The sequence below is a fragment of the Marmota flaviventris genome, chromosome 12, assembly GCF_047511675.1.
Source record: "Marmota flaviventris isolate mMarFla1 chromosome 12, mMarFla1.hap1, whole genome shotgun sequence".
In the NCBI taxonomy this organism is placed as follows: domain Eukaryota; kingdom Metazoa; phylum Chordata; class Mammalia; order Rodentia; family Sciuridae; genus Marmota; species Marmota flaviventris.
Window position 1 is genome coordinate 73,996,579 of NC_092509.1, and position 17,644 is coordinate 74,014,222.

The following is a 17,644-nucleotide window of genomic DNA, read 5'->3' on the forward strand; positions in this document are numbered from 1 at the left end:
TTTATATGTGGTAGTTACTTTTAAAGAGGTGGCAGTTGAGAGCATAGGTTCGTTTGAAAGAAGAAGTGGATCTGGTTATAGGTCAAGCTGGAGAGCTCCTCCCATGCAGAGCAAATAGCAAGTGCAAAGTTCCGTGAAGCAGACTTGTCAAGGGCAAAAAAAGTGTGAGGGAAGACAAGATGGCCATTGAGGCTGCATTGGTGAGAGGGGAGAATGACAGGAGGCCAGATCATATTAGGCCTTTTAGTGGAAATCACCATTTTGAGCAGAAAAGTAATTTGATCTGATTCCTATTTTAAAAAGATCCTGCTGGCTGCTGAGTTAAGAATAGAGATAGAGGACAAAAGAGGAGAAGGAAGGAGACCAAGTAGACTCTAGTGACAGTGTCAGGGGAAATGCTCATGGCCAGGAGCAGATGATCATGAAGTGGAATTCAAAGATGTTTTGAGCCAGGCGCAGTGGAGCACACCTGTAATCCTAGTGGCTTGGGAGGCTGAGGCAGGAGGATTGCGAGTTCAAAGCCAGCCTCAACAAAAGTGAGGTGCTAAGCAACTCAGTGAGAACCTGTCTCTAAATAAAATACAAAATAGGGCTGGGGATATGGCTCAGTGCCCCTGAGTTCAATCCCCAGTAGCCCCCCTCAAATAAAAAGATGTTTTGAAGTTAGATCTAATAGCACTTGATCAGTGCATTTATTCCTTCAAATAATACAACAATTTATAGGAGCTAACCTTCATTGAGTACTTAAAAAAATTGAGATACAGCATCAATGTTAAAATAGAGTATTTTACTTAATACTCACAGAACTTCAACAAAGTAGGTACTATTCTTTTAGAAAAAGAAACAGAAACTCAAAGAGTAACAAGGAACCATGTGAGATGCTCAGCCAACAGAGGTTGAGATGAAGAAGATATGCATTTATTTGTACCCACAGATTTTAAAACATTGCAAAGAATACTATAAGTATATTCAAACAAATAACAACAAAATAAATACAAGGAATAAAATAAGAAATGATATCCCAGAAGTCAACATGAAGTACAGTGCATCCAGAGTGGGCAGGCTCCTTCCAGCTGGGGAGATCTGGGTAGGTCTGTGAAGGTGGGTATGATTTTGATGGTGGTGATGAGTTGAGGATATCTGGAGCCAAAAGAAGAGCACATACAAGATGGAGTCAAGAAAGTAAAAGTTACTTTCAAAGAACAGTCTTTTTCTCTGTATAACAGAGAAAGAGGATGTGTTAAGGGAAAGTGAGTTCCAGAAAATTCGGTGTGTCACTGATTGTGTAGGATGGATAAAGCTGGACCAGAGTTTAATTTTATTCAGTAGAAATGAAAAAAAAAAAAAACAGAAAAAAATGAAATTATTTGTTAATTTATTTGAAAATAATTATTATTCCATTACCTAACATGTAACAAAATGAAAAATAATTATATTTTACAAAAAAAATTGAGAAAAAGAGTGGCACTGTTTTACACTTTGATAAATTTCTAATATCTGGCTTAATAGAAGATTGCCAATTCTCTTATGTGCCTCTGTATTAGATCTGTTGTGATACTACATGTGGTGCAGCCTCTGGAACTCCACTCTGCACTTGTGAGAGAATGAAAGTGAAGAAGGAAAATAACATTTTAGCATTAATATGAAAATAGTTTTGATTTCAATGACCCTTTAGATTTGTTTAAGGAATCCCCAGGGGACATTGGATCATACTTTAAAAACTCCTACTCTCAATCTGCACAATTTCAGTACCAACTAGCCTCATGCAGCTACTGAGCACTTGAAATGTGGCTAGTGTGAATGAGGAACAGAACTTCCAATTTTATTTCATTTTAATTAATTCAGCTTTTAAAATGAACCATATACATTGTGTGTGTGTAAAATATAACCTTTAGTTTTAGTAAAAAAAAATATATTTTGTTTTAACCCTTAAAATTTAACATCTGAATTGAGATGGGCTTTGTTAAGTACATGCCAGATTTTAAGGATTTCAAGAGAAAAAAAAGAATGTTAAGTATCTCATGAGTACTTTTTTAAATATTAAGTTTGTGTTGCTATGATAACATCTTGTATATACTAGATTAAATAAAATGTATTTTAAGATCAATTTCATGGCTAGAGTTGTAGCTCAGTGATGAAGCGCTTGCCTCACACATATGATGCAACTTTGATTCTTAGCGCCTCATAAAAATAAATAAATGGTCCATATACAACTAAAAATATCTTTTAAAAAAGATTAGTTTCACCTTTTTACTATTTAAAACGTGGCTACTAGCAAATATGAAATGACAATAAAGAAGCTGGGATGTGGTTCAGTGGTAGAGTGCTCACCTAGCATGCATGAGGCGCTAGGTTCCATCCTCAGTACCATGTAAAAAAATAAATCAAAAAAATAAAGGTATTGTGTCCATCTACAACTTTAAAAAAATTCTAAACAAACAAACAAAAACAAACAAATAAATAGCTCACAGTGTAATTCTATTGGGTAGTGCTGCTCTAGATGAATCCAGACAATACTGGCTGGCTTTGTGTGCCACCTGAGGTGTATTCTTCACTGTGAAGGTAATATAGAGCCACTGGAAAGTCTGAAGGAGACATAATCTGATTTATACTTTGGAAAGCTCTTTGGTTGGAATGTGGATCATGGACAGAAGAGGGGCCCAGCAAAGAGACGACTATACTCTGGAAGTTAAGTACAACATGTGGCTGAAGAAAAGTGGCTGGATGGGAGATGTCTTGATGATACAGTCAACTGGATTTGGTTCTTAGGCATAATAATGGTTTTTATGGCTATATGGGAGAATGGCCTTATTTTAGTTTTGTGTGCAAAAATCTTTAGGAATGAAATTTTATAATGTCTGTACTTAGTTTCCCATGGTCCAGCATACCACATAGAAGCCTATATATCCACATACACATGTAACATACCTGTGAGAGAATGAGAGTGGAAAGGCAAACTGCATTTTAGTATTATCATGAAAAAAAATACATATGTATATAAAGAGAGATGGGGAGGGCCAAGAAAGCAAATGTGATGTAAAATATTAGCAATTTTAGATCTAGGAGAAAATGATCCAGTAAATGGGGGACTCATTGTTTCCTCTTGCAACATTTCTGTAGGTTTGAAAATTTTCAAAGAAAGAAGATGGAGGGAAATTAAAAAAAAAAAAAAAACAAACCTTAAGAGATCTAGTAGTCACTGTTTCGACATAACAGAGAGGGGGAATAGCAGCCAAGAGTGTTTTATGGTTTCCTACCTGGCAATGGAGCAGAGGCTCTCTCTTTGGGAAGATAAGACAAGCTTTCTCTTGCTTTGGAGTGTTGGCTGCATCTTTAAAACCTCCACTTCAAGCTGGTTGCTCAGGATATCTAAAAGGGTTGGCCAGGTAGCAGAGGCTCTCACAGAGAGCTCAATAACTAGCTGTGGAATGAATGAAAAAATGGCTAGCTTGGATTCATAGTTCTCTTGTGCAAGACTTACCTGAGGCAGGAATGGTGGGTCAGGCAGACCCAGATGAAAGCGTATCCCAGCTGGGAAGCTGGTTGGGGAACCAAGGTTGTAAGGGAGGCAAGAACACCACTGGAAATGGATTAAAGTTGCAGAAACAGAATTTATGAGAACTCTTCCCAGAAAGAGTTGGAAAACATTCCTTAATATAATATGTCACTGGTGGAGAGATGAGAGGGATTTTTGCCCCACAAAAGTAAAGTGACTTGGGCTTTCTCATCCCTAAAATAGAAATCATGATACTTATTGGAAGGGTTTCTCCCCATAATAAAGTGTGATAATGGGAAAATTATAACTTTGGTTATTACTTGCTCTTCAGTCTACTATAATCTGGTTTCTGTCCTCCTCCACTCTACTTATCTTCCCCCAAAGTGAACCCCTCCCCAAGGTCAAATACAGCGCAGTAAAATTCAGCAACTGCAGCACCAACAAATGAAGCAATCAGAGCAATCATTCAGCAGTGATTAATAGCGACAACTCCCCTTGGGTCTCAGATGTGAAGCTATACATAGGTAGTTATTCCTAGCTCTTACTTGGTTTTAATGTCTTTGGCCTTCAATCAATCAATTCACCTTCCTCTGACCTGCAAGACCTCCCCCAACAGAAAGATTTCCTGAGTAAGAATCACCTGTGAATGGAACCACTTCAAGATCCGCTTGAGCTGCATTAAGTGGCCACATGGTGTCGTGGTCAATCTCTCTGGCTTTGGAATCAGGTCTGCATTTGGAATTCAACTCTGACATTAGCTGTGGAACTTAGAGCAAGTAACTTAAAAAAAAAAAAAAAGTTTTTTCATCCTCAGTCTCCTCCGCTGGAAAAAAAAAATGGGTATTATAATAAATACGTCATACCATTTCTACAAGTATAACAGGAAGAAAAACAAATGTTGTTATGAAAAAAACAACTGCCATATGTCTTCATTCTAGGGTGGGGCAGGATTCATCACAGATGGTGCTTTGCTTATTGGTCAAGGAAAATACTTCTTGTTAAACATTTTTAGTTTTAAAAAGTTACTGAGCTTCTATTCTCTTGGTTCCTTCTCTGACCCAAGATTGAGAATATCCTTGAATGGAAGCGTTTATTCAAAAAAGCGAAATTTCTTTGCATAACAAAGTAACAGAAATATGAGGTTTTCAGCGGAGACAAAGACCGGGAGAAGATTCTTAGGGAAAGGGAAATGTGGTTGCAGGAAGGGCTCAGAGTAGAACAGTCCAGAAGGAGGGTGCTGAGCACAGTAGTGATTTCCTGTGCTGTCTGCTATCCTGTGATGGCCCCACCTTTCAATAAGTCTTCTAGGTAAAATTGCCCTGTGTCCCAAGGAGCCTTTAGGGAAAGAAGAAAAGAAGGGCTTAGCCTGCCATTTGTGAAAGTGAGGAGATGAGGGGACAGCATTGTCAGGAGGAAGGTAAAAAAGCTTGCATGCAGCCGGAGCAGGAATCTATAAGGAAAAATGATCATGAAACTGCCAATTCATTCCCCGGGAGTCCTTGGAATCTTGGGAGGACATAGAGTTCCCACAACATTGTGTATGAGAGCTAAGGCTATTAAAAAAAAAACAATAATAACAACTGTGATTTAAGAAGGATGATAAAAAATCAGTTTCCATAAGGATTAAACGAGAGAATGTATATAGAGCAATTAGTTCAGAGGCTAGCTCATGATAAGCACTTAACTAAAGGTAGCTTTTATTATGATGATTTATTGTTCAATTTCTCTTTTCTCCACCTTTTTGAACTTCAAGGGCTTACAATCTACTTGAGAATTATGAACTAGTCACTCATATATTCCACAAACATTTATCACATTCCTTATATGTAACAGGTATGTGTAATAATTTCAGGCAGCAGTAATTAGCATAGCTGATGTTACTGAGGGCTTAGTACATGCTGAGTCCTGTGCTAAGTGCCCCAAATGGTTTATCCTCACCACAATCCTGGGGAGGAACAATTATATTTCCACCTGACAAATGAGAAGACTAAAGCACAGTGAGTTTGAAAAGACTTGCCCCAGATCACAAGTCAGTAAGACAGATGAGTTTTGAACCTGTGCAGCTGGATTTGAGGGCAGGCTTTTAAGTCCCACACTAGGCTGTTTTTTTTTTTTAATGCCATTGATAATGCCTGTGAGTTGTGGCATACAGAGGGGCAGGAACCATGGGGGAGTAATTCTAGAAGGGTGGGTAGGATTTTCTTCTTTTCCCCACCTCCCATTCCCTTTTCACTTCTGAGCTGTCAGGATAGGTGTTTGATAGATCCTAACACATCTGTCCACCGTTGCTCACTGGCTCCTTTGAATTCTCCCGTTCTGCCTGTGCCCACTATTAGCAAGGGGCAGGACGAGGAGGAAGTGAAGGGAAAGGTCTGACTGGAGCAGTCAATAGATAATTAGAAGCTGACTATTTTACCATAATGCAGCACAACGGCAATAAATAAATCAATCACTTGGGGGATGGGGAATGACTTTCCTATAATCAGCTATTAAAGGCTTGTATCACTAATTAGTCTATTAATTAGAATGGTTCTCTCCCTTCCACATGTTATCAGCCTGCCAAGGCAGAGAAAACCCAGCCCCCAGGGCAGGAGATAAGGGAAATAAGACAGACCTGAAGCAGCAGATTCAAACAGCTGGGCTTGTGTGTGTGTTTAAAAGCACAGCTCTTAGTGCCCGGGGCGAATCCACCTGCTAGTAGGAAAGGAACATTTATCAAAAACCAAAGGGCTGTTGTCTTTGTTGAACAGAAAGAGGGGGAAAACGATTTAATCTTTAAAGAGAAAAGTCACCATAAACACACACACACACACACACACACACACACGGGGATCTTGTGAAGGGCAGTTCCACCGGGTGTCCCCTGGGGCTCTGGACAGATTGAGAAACAAACACGCAAAGGCAGCACTATGAGAAGATCCAGCAGCAAAGAGACTCAACACCTGATGCCCGGATGTGTACATCCTAGGGAACACACACATCAAGCTCCTACTATGTGTCGGGCACCACTTCCGTTCTTCACATTTGTAAAAATGCCTCGTCTGATGATATCACTGACATTTTCAGGATACCCTTGAGTTATTTCTGGAGCTTCTGAAAAGGGGCTTCATCTAAGCCCCCACAGTCATGTTTTTGGCTCTCTGTGGTCCACGCCCCCTGTTCACCAAGATCTCAGGAAAACCTCTCATTACCTTGGCTCGACATGGGCCCAGAAAGTCAAAAGTCATTCTTGAACAGTTCCAACAACCTCTGACCTCCAAAGCTGTCCCCACATTCCTGGGAGCAAGCACTTCAGCCTTCATTCTGTTTTCTTTACTTCCCCAGCTCCTCTTCTCCTCTTTGACACCACCTGGTCACCAAATAACCCGTTCCCATGGCTTGAAATACAGCAGCCATCGGGCCTGGGTGTTGCAGTAGGCTTCTCCACTAGCAACAACCTGCCAACAGCCATCAGTCATCCTTTTCAAGTCTCACAACAGACACATGATAGGCTATTAACCCCATTTTGCAGAATGGGCACATCAAGGCCCAGGTGGTTGATTTGGCCACACTTCTGCAGGTGCTGACAGAGCACTTAATATGAACTCAGTAGATATTTGCTGATGGACAGAATTGGACATGGGGAGGAAACAGATATCCAGCTTCTGGGAACCTTGGAGGCTGCAGAAGTCCAATTACATGGTACAGAGGGGCTGTCGACTGAGCTCACCCCACTAGGGTGTGATTAGGGGCAGAAGTGGGGAGTAGAGAGTCATCTCCAAGGTCATTCTTCCTAGCCCATTCCTTTCTGTCCTGTTTCCACCACCAACCCACCTCACACACTGAAAAACTCTTTAGAAGAAGGCTGAGCAGTGACATTTTTGAGCACATGATCCTCAGGATGTTGACATATATGTGTCCCAACACTGCTTCCTATTTTAAGGATGGGAGGGAAGAGAAAGGGTGATGTGGTGGAGAGAGCCTATGCTGGAACCCAGTGTCAAGCCTCTTCTGTTCTTGGTAACTATCTAGATGACCTTAGGCAAATTGCCTTCTACTGTCCACCTTTAGTTTCCTCATAAGCAAAATGGGAAATGTCAGCTGCCTATTCAAAATGTTACCGTGAGGATCAAGTGAAGTAATACAACAACACTGACTAACATATAGATATGGAGGACATTAAAGTTGCAAAGTACTGCAACGTATCTCTTCAGCCAGCTTCAAAGCAACCCTGAGTACTATTATCCCCATTTTTTAGTTAAGGAAATGGAAGACTCAGAAAGATGGAAATTCATTTGTTAAAAGTGAGTGATGCTATTCTTAAAAAGCAGTAGACCTGGTCCCACCGCATCTTGCAACACCACTGTATTGCTCCAGAGTCTTTTATCTGGAATGTGTATCATGTTCAAAGTTTTCATTAATTTAATAAAAATTTGTGTGTTCCCACCTGACACCAGCTATGATACTAAGCATTGAAGACACTATTGCAGAAGTATTATGGTGCCAGGGAAAGCAGACATCATTTTAGATGTGGCTAATGTTATTATTATTTGTTACTGGGGATTGAACCCAGAGGTGCTTAACCACTGAGCCTTATCCCCAGCCCTTTTTATTTTTCCTTTTGAGATAGAGTCTCATTAAGTTGCTTAGGGTCTTGCTAAATTGCTGAGGCTGGCTTTGATCTTGGGGTCCTCCTGTTTCAGCCTCCTGAGCTGCTTAGGTGACTTAAACGACAGACACATACTTCTCACAGTTCTGGATGCTGGGGAATTCAAGATGGAGGGACTGGCAGGTTTGTTTCTGGAGAGGGTCTGCTCCTGGTGTGTAAATGGCCAACTGTCTTCTTGTTTCCTCACAAGGCAGAAGGCAGAGAGAAAGAGAGAGAGCAAGTGCTTGTGTCTCTTCTACAAGGGCTCTAATCCCATTCCTGGGGGCTCTGCCTTCATGACCTAATTACCTCACCTTCTAATACCCTCACTTTGGGTTTAGGATTACAAGTATGCTTTTTAAAAAAAATTTTTTTTTAGTACTGGGGTTTGAACCCAGGGGTGCTCAACCACTGAGACACATTTTATTTTATTTAAAAATTTTGAGATTGGGTCTCACTAAGTTGCTGAAAGACTTGCTGAGTCACTGAGGTTGGCTTTGAACTTATGATCTTCCTGCCTCAGCCTCCTGAGCTGCTGAGATTATAGGCATGTGACATTATGCCTGACACAAATATGCATTTTAAGGGCACAAAAATATTCAGTCCATAGCAGATGTGGAGACTGGCTCTGAGCATGTTGAGACTGGAGGCAGACAGGCTAGGTAGGATGGAGACAAATGCCGAAATCCAGGTGAGAAATGATAGTGCGCTGAGAATTCAGAGGTGGGCAATCTTTGAAATTTAGTATGTGCAAGGAGGGAGGGAAGTAAGATGGGACAATCAAGGATGACATCCTGGTTGCTTCTGTCATGTGCCACTGTACTTCTGGCATGGCAAGTGGGTTTTGATACCCCTTATTTGGAGTAATGGATACTAGTGGCAGAATAGCTGCTATTTGGCAGATGCATTCTCATGAACTTGTATCCCACCTTCATCCAGGAAACCCTAAATTGTGGCCTTGCCCAGAGGAGAAGGAATAAATAAAAAGACCTTGCCAATTTGAGAATTCTGTTTTTCAGACACGGAGATGTAAGTGAAGTAGTTACATGTTGGTTATTGGTGGAGCATCCATCAGGGGAGGAGGAGGGGCACAGGTTCCCCTGAAACAAAAGCATTCCTCTCCCTGGGCCTCCTGTTCCCCTCAACCCAACTTCTCTTTAATTATTTATGAACAGTTTGTCAAGGGCATACCATTTAAGATACCTTTGTTGCAGAGGAGGAAATTGATCTTAAAAGAGTTTACAACTAACCACACAGTTAACCACAGGTGCATGTATATCTACTAGAGACAAAAGACATAAAGAACATACTTACTCCCAGAAAACAGAGGTCACAGATGGCACTTGAAGAGGCTTTTGTACTGGCCTGAAAGCACAAGTGGAATTTCTTCAGGCAGAAATGTGGGCTTGGGGTCTGCTGGAGATATTTCAGGAGGAGGAAACAGCTGGAGGAAAGGTGGAAGCAGATTCAGAGAATCAATAGCTAGGTCTCTTATCTGTGGATACCTGCAGAGAGGAAATTTTTAACCTGGGGGTCATAGAGCTTTGAGAAGTTTCAGAATTCCCTGAAATTCTATGCAAAATTGTGTTTCCTATGCATGTGAATACAAAAGAACAGAGGATTCACAGCTCTTCTATTCTCAAAAGGGTCTAGATCCAAGAAAAGATTGAAAATCAGTCCTCTAAAATCTCCTGAATTAGAATTTACAGGTAGGCTGGTGCATCTGTGTTGTTTTTTAAATAAGCTCTGCAAATGACCCAGTGCACACCTCTGATCTCATCTCTATGATCTCTATGCAGGCTTACGGAGGCCCTACAATACCAGCTCTCGTCATTTTACCCCCATTTTAAAAGAGGGGTCACTGGGAGAGTATTTTGAGGACGAAATGTCAGAGCAATGGGGGAACCAGTATGATATGCAAAGACTCAGGGATAGAGTGAGTGGGAGTTGTCCTGTCCCAAGCCCCTCCACCCCCCCCATCCCCCACCCCCGCCCCGCTGCAAACCTACTGGCAAATTCTGGGAATTTCCAAATCCTTCGGCGAGGCTGCGGCAGAATTTTCCCGGACTCGAGCGTGCGGTGCTGGACGCGGCCGCTGGGTGGCGCCACGAAGGACGCCGGGCGTGGGAAGCGCGGCCGCGCGGGCGGGCTGAGCTCACACGCCCGGGAAGCGGCGGCGGGTGCCGCCGCTCCGGCGTCCGCAGCTGCTGCGCATCTCCCGCGCGCCGCGGTTCGCTTGCCGGGCAGCGAGCGGTGTTGCGCAGTGCCTCGGGAGGGTGGCGGCCCCAGAGGTAAGAGCCGGGCTTTGGCCGGGTGGGAGTGGGCAGCGCGGGCCTGGCCTGTAGCGCGGTCCCGGAGCGTCCTGGGACACGGTGGGCTCCCAGGAAGCGATGCCCAGGGTCCCGCCCGTGCCCCACCCCCGCTGCAGCTCGGTCTCCCAGCGCAGCTCCCCTCTCCAGGGTGTGGGAGTGGATCGCGGCCTGGAGCAGCCCGGGCGGGCCCCCGCACTCTGGGGTCAGGGCCATCTGGGCGGTGGGTGAGCAGCCCCCGGCCCGCACGTGAGCCCCAGCCCCCTCCCACCTTGGGTTCCTGGGCTCCGCAGTGGGCGTGGTGCCCCTTTGCTGCAGAGGGGGCGCCCGGAGTTGAGGAAGGCTGTGGGGGAGGGAGAGCGCAGAGACAGGTGGTTGAGGGGGCGAGGGATGGTGCGCCAGGGCTCGTGATATTAATACGTGTTTCTTTTTCCCCCTTCTTCAGGGGGCTCGGAGGTGCGTGTGGCGGAGGCGGCGGGAAGGCCAGAGGCATAGTTTGGGAGAGGGCAGGTGCCACCGGAGGAGATGCCACTGGGCTCTGTCTCTGTTCAGTTCCACCCCCCCTTACCTCCCCCCCACCCCACCCCATGTTAATAAAGTGGGTGTGGTGGTGATGATGGAGGAGTTTGATGAAGATCTGGCCCCAAACTGCCCTGAACTGCCCCAGGCCGCCGCCTGGCCCCGCGTGCAAGTCCCGGAGGGAGCCGCGGACTCTGAGCTCACTGCAGAGGGGGAGGGGGAATACCAGCCTTGGAAGAAGCGCAGGCAACTGAGGCAGCGACCTAGACAGGGGCTGCCTGGGGTCGGGGACTGAGGACAATTCCCCAGGTTTACTTCATAGGTGGTAGGTTGCCAGGATATGGTGGGAGGTGGGGGCTGCAGAAAAAAAGGGCAATTTCTTTAGTATCCCCCTCCTTCCAGCTTTGTTTGCAGCCCTATATCAAAATTTGGGATTTAGCCTTTGCCAAATGTGCTTTAATTTGTTTTTCCCTTTCCCTTTCGGTTTGTTTTGTTTTTTAGAGAAACAGCAAATGACAGAGCCGAGGGACGGCTGGCCCAGCCAATCCTGGAGCTGCTGCAGTCCTTGTTCCCCAAACAAGCACATTCTGGTAGGAGAACAGAAGAGGGGGCTCTGTCCTCACCCCTCCCCTACCTAAGACCCCCTTGCTGCCCCCCCTGCCAGAAGGGTGGCCAGGCTGTCTCAGGCCAGATAGAGGCTGCCAGGGCCAGGGTGGTGATGGTGCTGCAGCCCCTCCCTACTGCCCAGCTTGGGAAGAAGAATGCAGAGCCAGGCAAGTCTCTCTCTCTGTCCTCTGGGGTGGAAGGAGCAGGTATAGACAGGGCTGGGGCAGCTAGGACCTGGCATTGCTTTGGCATTGGTGGTAAGAGGGCTGTTCTTCCAGCCCCTTGCATTTGTTTCCACCCCTGGCCTGTCCCTGGCACTTGATAACTGCGTCTGTGTGCTTATTGGTGCCACCATGTTATATAACGCTTATATAATCTCCCAGGGCGAGCACTCTGTCTCTGTTCTCAGGTCACGCAGACACCGTGTCCATGTAGGAGGCAGGATCTGGGAGAGCTTGTGGGTGGACCTACTCCCCCCATCCCCAGCTTGGCTCCTTCTTCTGATCCCAGACATGGGAGGGGGACTGGGAGAACGGGGCCCATTCCACACAAGCTGTCTGGGCCTGAGAAAGAAGGGTTGGCTGGGCAGTCTTCACCACCACCTTGCCCATTTATTTTCCCTTGCCCAGGGGAATATCTGGCAGAGTGGATGCCATTCTTGTGCTTTGAGGCCAATCCTTGGTTCTTGGGGCCCCTGGCATGACAGGTGGGTATGGTGAGATGACCCCCAGAATGCCGCAGTAGAAAAGTACATGGTACTTAGCCTTAGATAAAAAGAGGGAAAAATTACTTCTGCCTTTGAGGTTTTGAGCAAGAGACCAGAAGGATGTTGATGGCATCATAAGAAATTTGGAATAAGCTTAGGGGGTAGGGGATGGTCAGGGAAGGGTGTACAGGGAAGTGGATCAGACAGCAAAGATAAACATGGTGTTCTTTTACTGTACTCTCCACTGGGCTGTCCCTGGTTACCAGGGCAACAGAAGCAGTGATGAAAATCATGCCTTTCCTTCAGTGGAAAAATCTGGCTCCTCCTCCCGCCTCTTCGTTCTCTAATCATTTGCGACCATTGGGAGGGTGTTGCCTCCAGGGATCAGAGACCCCCCAGCATATCCTTGTTATACCCCTCTTTCCCCATTTTGTTTTTTAAATCATCTACCCCCTTTTTACATCCCCCACCCCCAGCTCAGTAACTGGCAGTTGCATAGAAGTTGGAGTGCGTAGTGGGGGCAGGGCATGGACGTCATTGCAGGGAAGGGTGAGCAGAGCGTGGGCAGAGATGTGGATGCAGGAATGATGGGCACATGAAGAGGATCAGGGATTGATCAGCTTGATGGAGCCAAGATCTTATTTCTGGGATGGTAAGAGATGAGGGTGGGAAGGGTGAGTGAGATGTTAGAGGGCCTTCAGAGCTTGTGAGTCTTGGGAAATAGGAAGGCCCTGAAGTTTTTTTGAGTGCTCCATGGTGAAAGCTAGGAACCGTTCATTAAGCATTTATTGTATCCTCCCCTCACACCCATGTTGGATGAGGTTTTTGGAGCTGGGACACAAAAGGTAGGTAACACTCGACCTTGACCTTGAAGGGATCATAGTGGATGTGAGGTGGATGAGTAAATGAGGGAAGATCTGGTGTTGTGGAATCCGGGGCCCCAGGCAGGAGACTGGTAACCTACCAGATTGGAGGTCATGGGTTAGGGTGGAGCCTGTGGGAATGGGGAGGAAGAGGTAGTACAGAAAGCCACTTTGGCTTGGAGATAGGACATGGGGAAGACAAGGTACTGAATTTTTGAGCCTTGGTGATTGAAGAAAAAGAAAAATTAGCATTCAGACTTTCACTGGGGGGGGGGGGGGATCCTATTTTATTTGCTTTTGGACATGTGCTCTTCAAGATGATGGCCAGGGCATTGGGACAGAGATGTTTATGGTCAGGCAACTAAAGTTTGCAATGGAAGTCAGTTCTGGGAAGAGATTTGGAGGATATTGGATTACGAAGCTTGAAGGTACTTGGTTGCTGAGAAGGTCTGTGGAGTAGATCCCAGGGCTTAGGGAATGGGGTGATACTGTATGCCTTGTGCTTGTTTATTACCCCGGGGCTTGCCCAGACTCCTAGACCAGTTTCTGCTGATCACCCACATCTGCTACCTAACCACATCCTTTTTTGAAATTTGGGGTTTTGTTTTTGTTTTCTCCCTAGTAACTGTGTTCAGGTACTGTTGGAAAAATAGTCATATGTACATACACTTACCTCTCTAGGCAGTCTCCTTGACCTTTGCCGAACCATTTGCTTTCAGCCCCAAGTAGTGCTACAGAGAGGTGCCATAGGTGCTTGGCCTCCCCCAGCCTACTGTTTATATGCTTCCTGGTTATTTATCACTCTGGAGGAGTATAGAATGTGGAGACCTTTGGCAGCACATGATCTTGGGCACATCACTTCCTTTTCCAGGCCTTGATGCCTAGTCCTAGGGATCTAGTTTTTTCCAGCTCTGAAGCCCTCAGATTTGATGTCTACCACTTTTTCCACCTTTGCCCAGCTTGCTGATCCAGGCCAGGCTTTGGAGCAAGCAGCCTAGATTTTCTTCATTGTTTTCTGGAAGTGAATAGCAGGAATGAAGTCCCTTGGCTTCAGAGTGGGTGAGAGCCCTTTAGGTGCATGGTGGCCTCTTCTTTGGGGCATGAAAATTCTAGAAGAGCAGGTTTTCCCAATGACCAGGGTTTGGCAAACTATGACCCATGGATTGGATACCTATTTTTGTAAATAAAGTTTTATTGGCACATAGACATGTTTATTATTTATGAATTGTTTTTGGCTGGTTTCATGTGATAGGGGCGTGGTTAAGTAGTTGCAACAGAGACCATATGACCCTACAGCCTAAAATATTTACTCTCTTGACCTTTAAGATATAAAAGATAAAAGTTTGCCAATCTCTGCCATAGGTGATGAGAAAAGTGTTTAGGTCTCTGTTGGGGGTACTTACTGTGACCATTTCAGATCTCCAGAGTTCTTGAAGATTCTGCATTGGGCCTGCCTTTAAGATCCCATAGGAGGATAATCTAGTAGTCAAGATGATAGATTATTAGAGTTAGCCTTAAAAATAGCAATTCTGTATCAGAGAAACTCCTCATTTTTAGCCCTTTTCTTGGAGTCTGGAGCGTGCCCCACCCTGTCTTTGGGCCAGGAGGCCTGAGAGTTCCTGTGCAGGGCTGGGTTGTGGCCTTGGTTTGACAAGCTACTGTCCCTCCCTCTCTAATTTCACAGGCCTGTGCAGAAGAGATTGGACTGACCCAAACCCAGCTCAGGACAGGAGAAGGGAGGCTAATGGTTCCTGCCAAGTCCTACAGCTAAGTCTCCTGATATCTCTGCTTTACCACTTCAGGCCTCATTACCTGCTTTAGTTTCAGGCCCTGAAGATGCTCCTGCAGAGATGATCTCCACCCCAGCCTGGTGTGTCTTCCTGAACCTGGCACTCATCAACACTGTCAGACAGGCCCTGGGCTCGGAGTTGGGGTGTGTTTCTGTACTGGCTTGGGGCTAGGATTAGCATTTTTTTTTTTTTTTTTTGCAGGCCATTTTTATGGAGTTCTTTTGTGTACTGGTTGCCATCTTGTTGACCTGGGTCCTCATACTGGAGTCTTGGTGAAATTCTTGACTGGTAACAGGGCTCATTTAAAGTTCTTGTTGCTGTAGAACAGCAACAACGCAGCAGTTGGGGCAGTTCTTCTCAAGGCTGTGATAGGAAGTGAAAGACGCTGTGGCAAGAGGAAACCACATGCACAGAGCAGTGGGGAGAATGGGGAGGGGTGACTGAGGTTTATTCCCATTGCAGCTAGAAGGGAGAAGGGAGGAGGCTGGTAGTGGGAGGAGGGAGCAGATGATCCAGAATAGGAAAGAAGGCAGAAGCCAAGCACACCGAAAGCTGCTTTTAGCTGGTAATGGTAAGCCAGGCTCCAGAAACCTTCCTTTGTACCTCCCTGATACATTTCTCCAGAGGCTGGGTCTCTGGCTGCTCATCAAAAAAAAAAAAAGAATCTCATTAAAAAATTCTCTTTTACTACCTTTCATTTGTGGAGTTCAGGGTGACCTCCACATTACGTGGGCTTAAACTATTGTTGGGACCTATGCATTGACTTGGGAGAATCATTCACTTTATCTGTTGGATATTCATTAAGTTCTGTTATGTGTCAGACACTGCGTGAAGTTCTGAGGACACAGGGGTGAATAAAGGATTCACAATCTGGACTGGAAGGCTGATGAACAGTTGAACCAATTTTAATTCCATGTGCACTAGATCATAACGCTTCAGGAGAGCGTGTCTGTGTCTGTCTTGTTCATTGCCGTCACCTTGGTGCCGGATGAAGAGCTGGCATGCTGGAGGCATGCAGATGTTTAATTGGCTGACCCATCCTTATTTGGTTTGCTTTGGAAATGTGCAGGAGGGATCTGAGTAGGTAAGTGGAGGAAGAAAGGGACTCACACCAGTAAGAGTGACAAGTTTGGGGAGGGATGGACATACTGGGGTATACTGCTAGTGTGACTGCCTTTAAGGAAAAGAGGATAGGGAGGGATTAATGCCAATGAGCATGAGAAAATTCATTGCCATCAATCAGGGCCATGAGAAAGGAGGAGTATGACTTGGTACCCAGAGGTGGGTTAAAGGCAGCCAGTACTATCAGAACAGAGGGCTGGGGAAAGAAGGAAGAACTCATGGCAGGAAAGAGAGGATTGGCAAGGGGGAGTAGAAATCAGTGTGAGGAAACAGGAAACACAAGCATCTCTGGGCCCAGAGTGAGGGCAGACATGTAGCCTGTGAATCCAGATGAACATGGTGGCAGGGATGGATAAGAGGCGGGATTCCCAGCCATGTTCTGCAGGTCTCTGTGGAAATGACTGTGCCTGTGTATGACCAGATATACCACTCGGTTAATTTCTTACGGTGCAGCAAATGCAAATATGTCAACTGTGATTTGACGTTATGGTTATTCTTTTATTAAAAACTTCTTACTGTGGAAATTTTCACAGGCATATGAAGGTAAAGTGTTTTCAATCTTTATGTTCCCATCACCCAGTTTTCAACACACATTCAATGCATAGCCCATCTCCTCTCATTTATTATCCCTTTCCCCCCTTCATGGATTATTTAGTAGCACTTCTCAGGCATTGTAGCATTTTATCCATAAAGACATCATTATGTATCTCTGGATGATAATACCTTTATCACACCTGGAGAAAGCACAGTCATGCCTAAATATCACCTGTCATCCAGTTGGTATTTAAGTTTCCCCTGTTGTCTCTCTTTTTTTTTTTTTAAACTATTGGTTTAAATCAAGATCCAAATTAAGATCCACACTTTTCGTTTAATTGATAAACCTTGAAATCTCTTTTAATAAAGAGTACAGCCATTCTTAATTTGTTTTGCAGTTTTTCATTTCTACCTTTACCTCGTTGCCCACCACTATCCCCAGTCAACTGCTGTCAACAGCTTGCCTGGGTTTCATGGAAACATTTTTATGATTTTGAACGTCCTCCATTATCCCTGTTGCTTTATGGTTTCATGTAACTAGTCATTTATTTCTTCCTTCAATAATGATTTCTTGAGAGCTTGCTCTGTGCCAGGCACTGTACCAGACACTGGGCATGCACCTGTGAAAAGACGGGCAGCATCCTGCTCTCATGATGTTCACCATCTAACCACGGAGAGCTGCCGTCAGTTTTCCCTGTGTGAGTTGTGTGACCGTGGCCATCACTTCTGTGTTGACAGATATGCCCCATTTTAGGGCTTGGTGTTCATGTTCTTGTGCTGTCATTTTATGTGACTGATGAGAGGTGCCCCCAAGAAACCAAGTGTTTCATAGCCCTGCAACCTGCCTGCTAGCAGCGGTGCTCCCTTTACGTGTGTGTATCCATTTAACATGTTTGGGCCTGAGTGTGTGTAGCTGAGAGTTAAAATGGAGAGCTTACTTAACCGATGGATCGCAGAGAGGCTAAATGAAAACCTTTAAAAGGTATCCTGAATTGGTAAAGGGCTTGGCAAGCACCAAGTGGTACTGATGATGTTTGCGCAAGTTCGATGTTTCTCTGACTTTGTGGAGTGC

At 45.0% G+C, this 17,644-nt stretch overlaps 1 long non-coding RNA gene across 1 annotated transcript; it reads right to left on the minus strand.

The window, feature by feature from the left end:
* Positions 1–807: 807 nt before the first annotated feature.
* LOC139707839 (uncharacterized) lies at positions 808–10,192 on the minus strand. The gene is made up of 5 exons (XR_011709266.1): positions 10,133–10,192; positions 9,438–9,567; positions 4,137–4,319; positions 3,258–3,421; positions 808–1,140 (listed from the first exon to the last, which is right to left on the minus strand). It is a non-coding gene; the product is annotated as an uncharacterized lncRNA (long non-coding RNA).
* Positions 10,193–17,644: the final 7,452 nt, after the last annotated feature.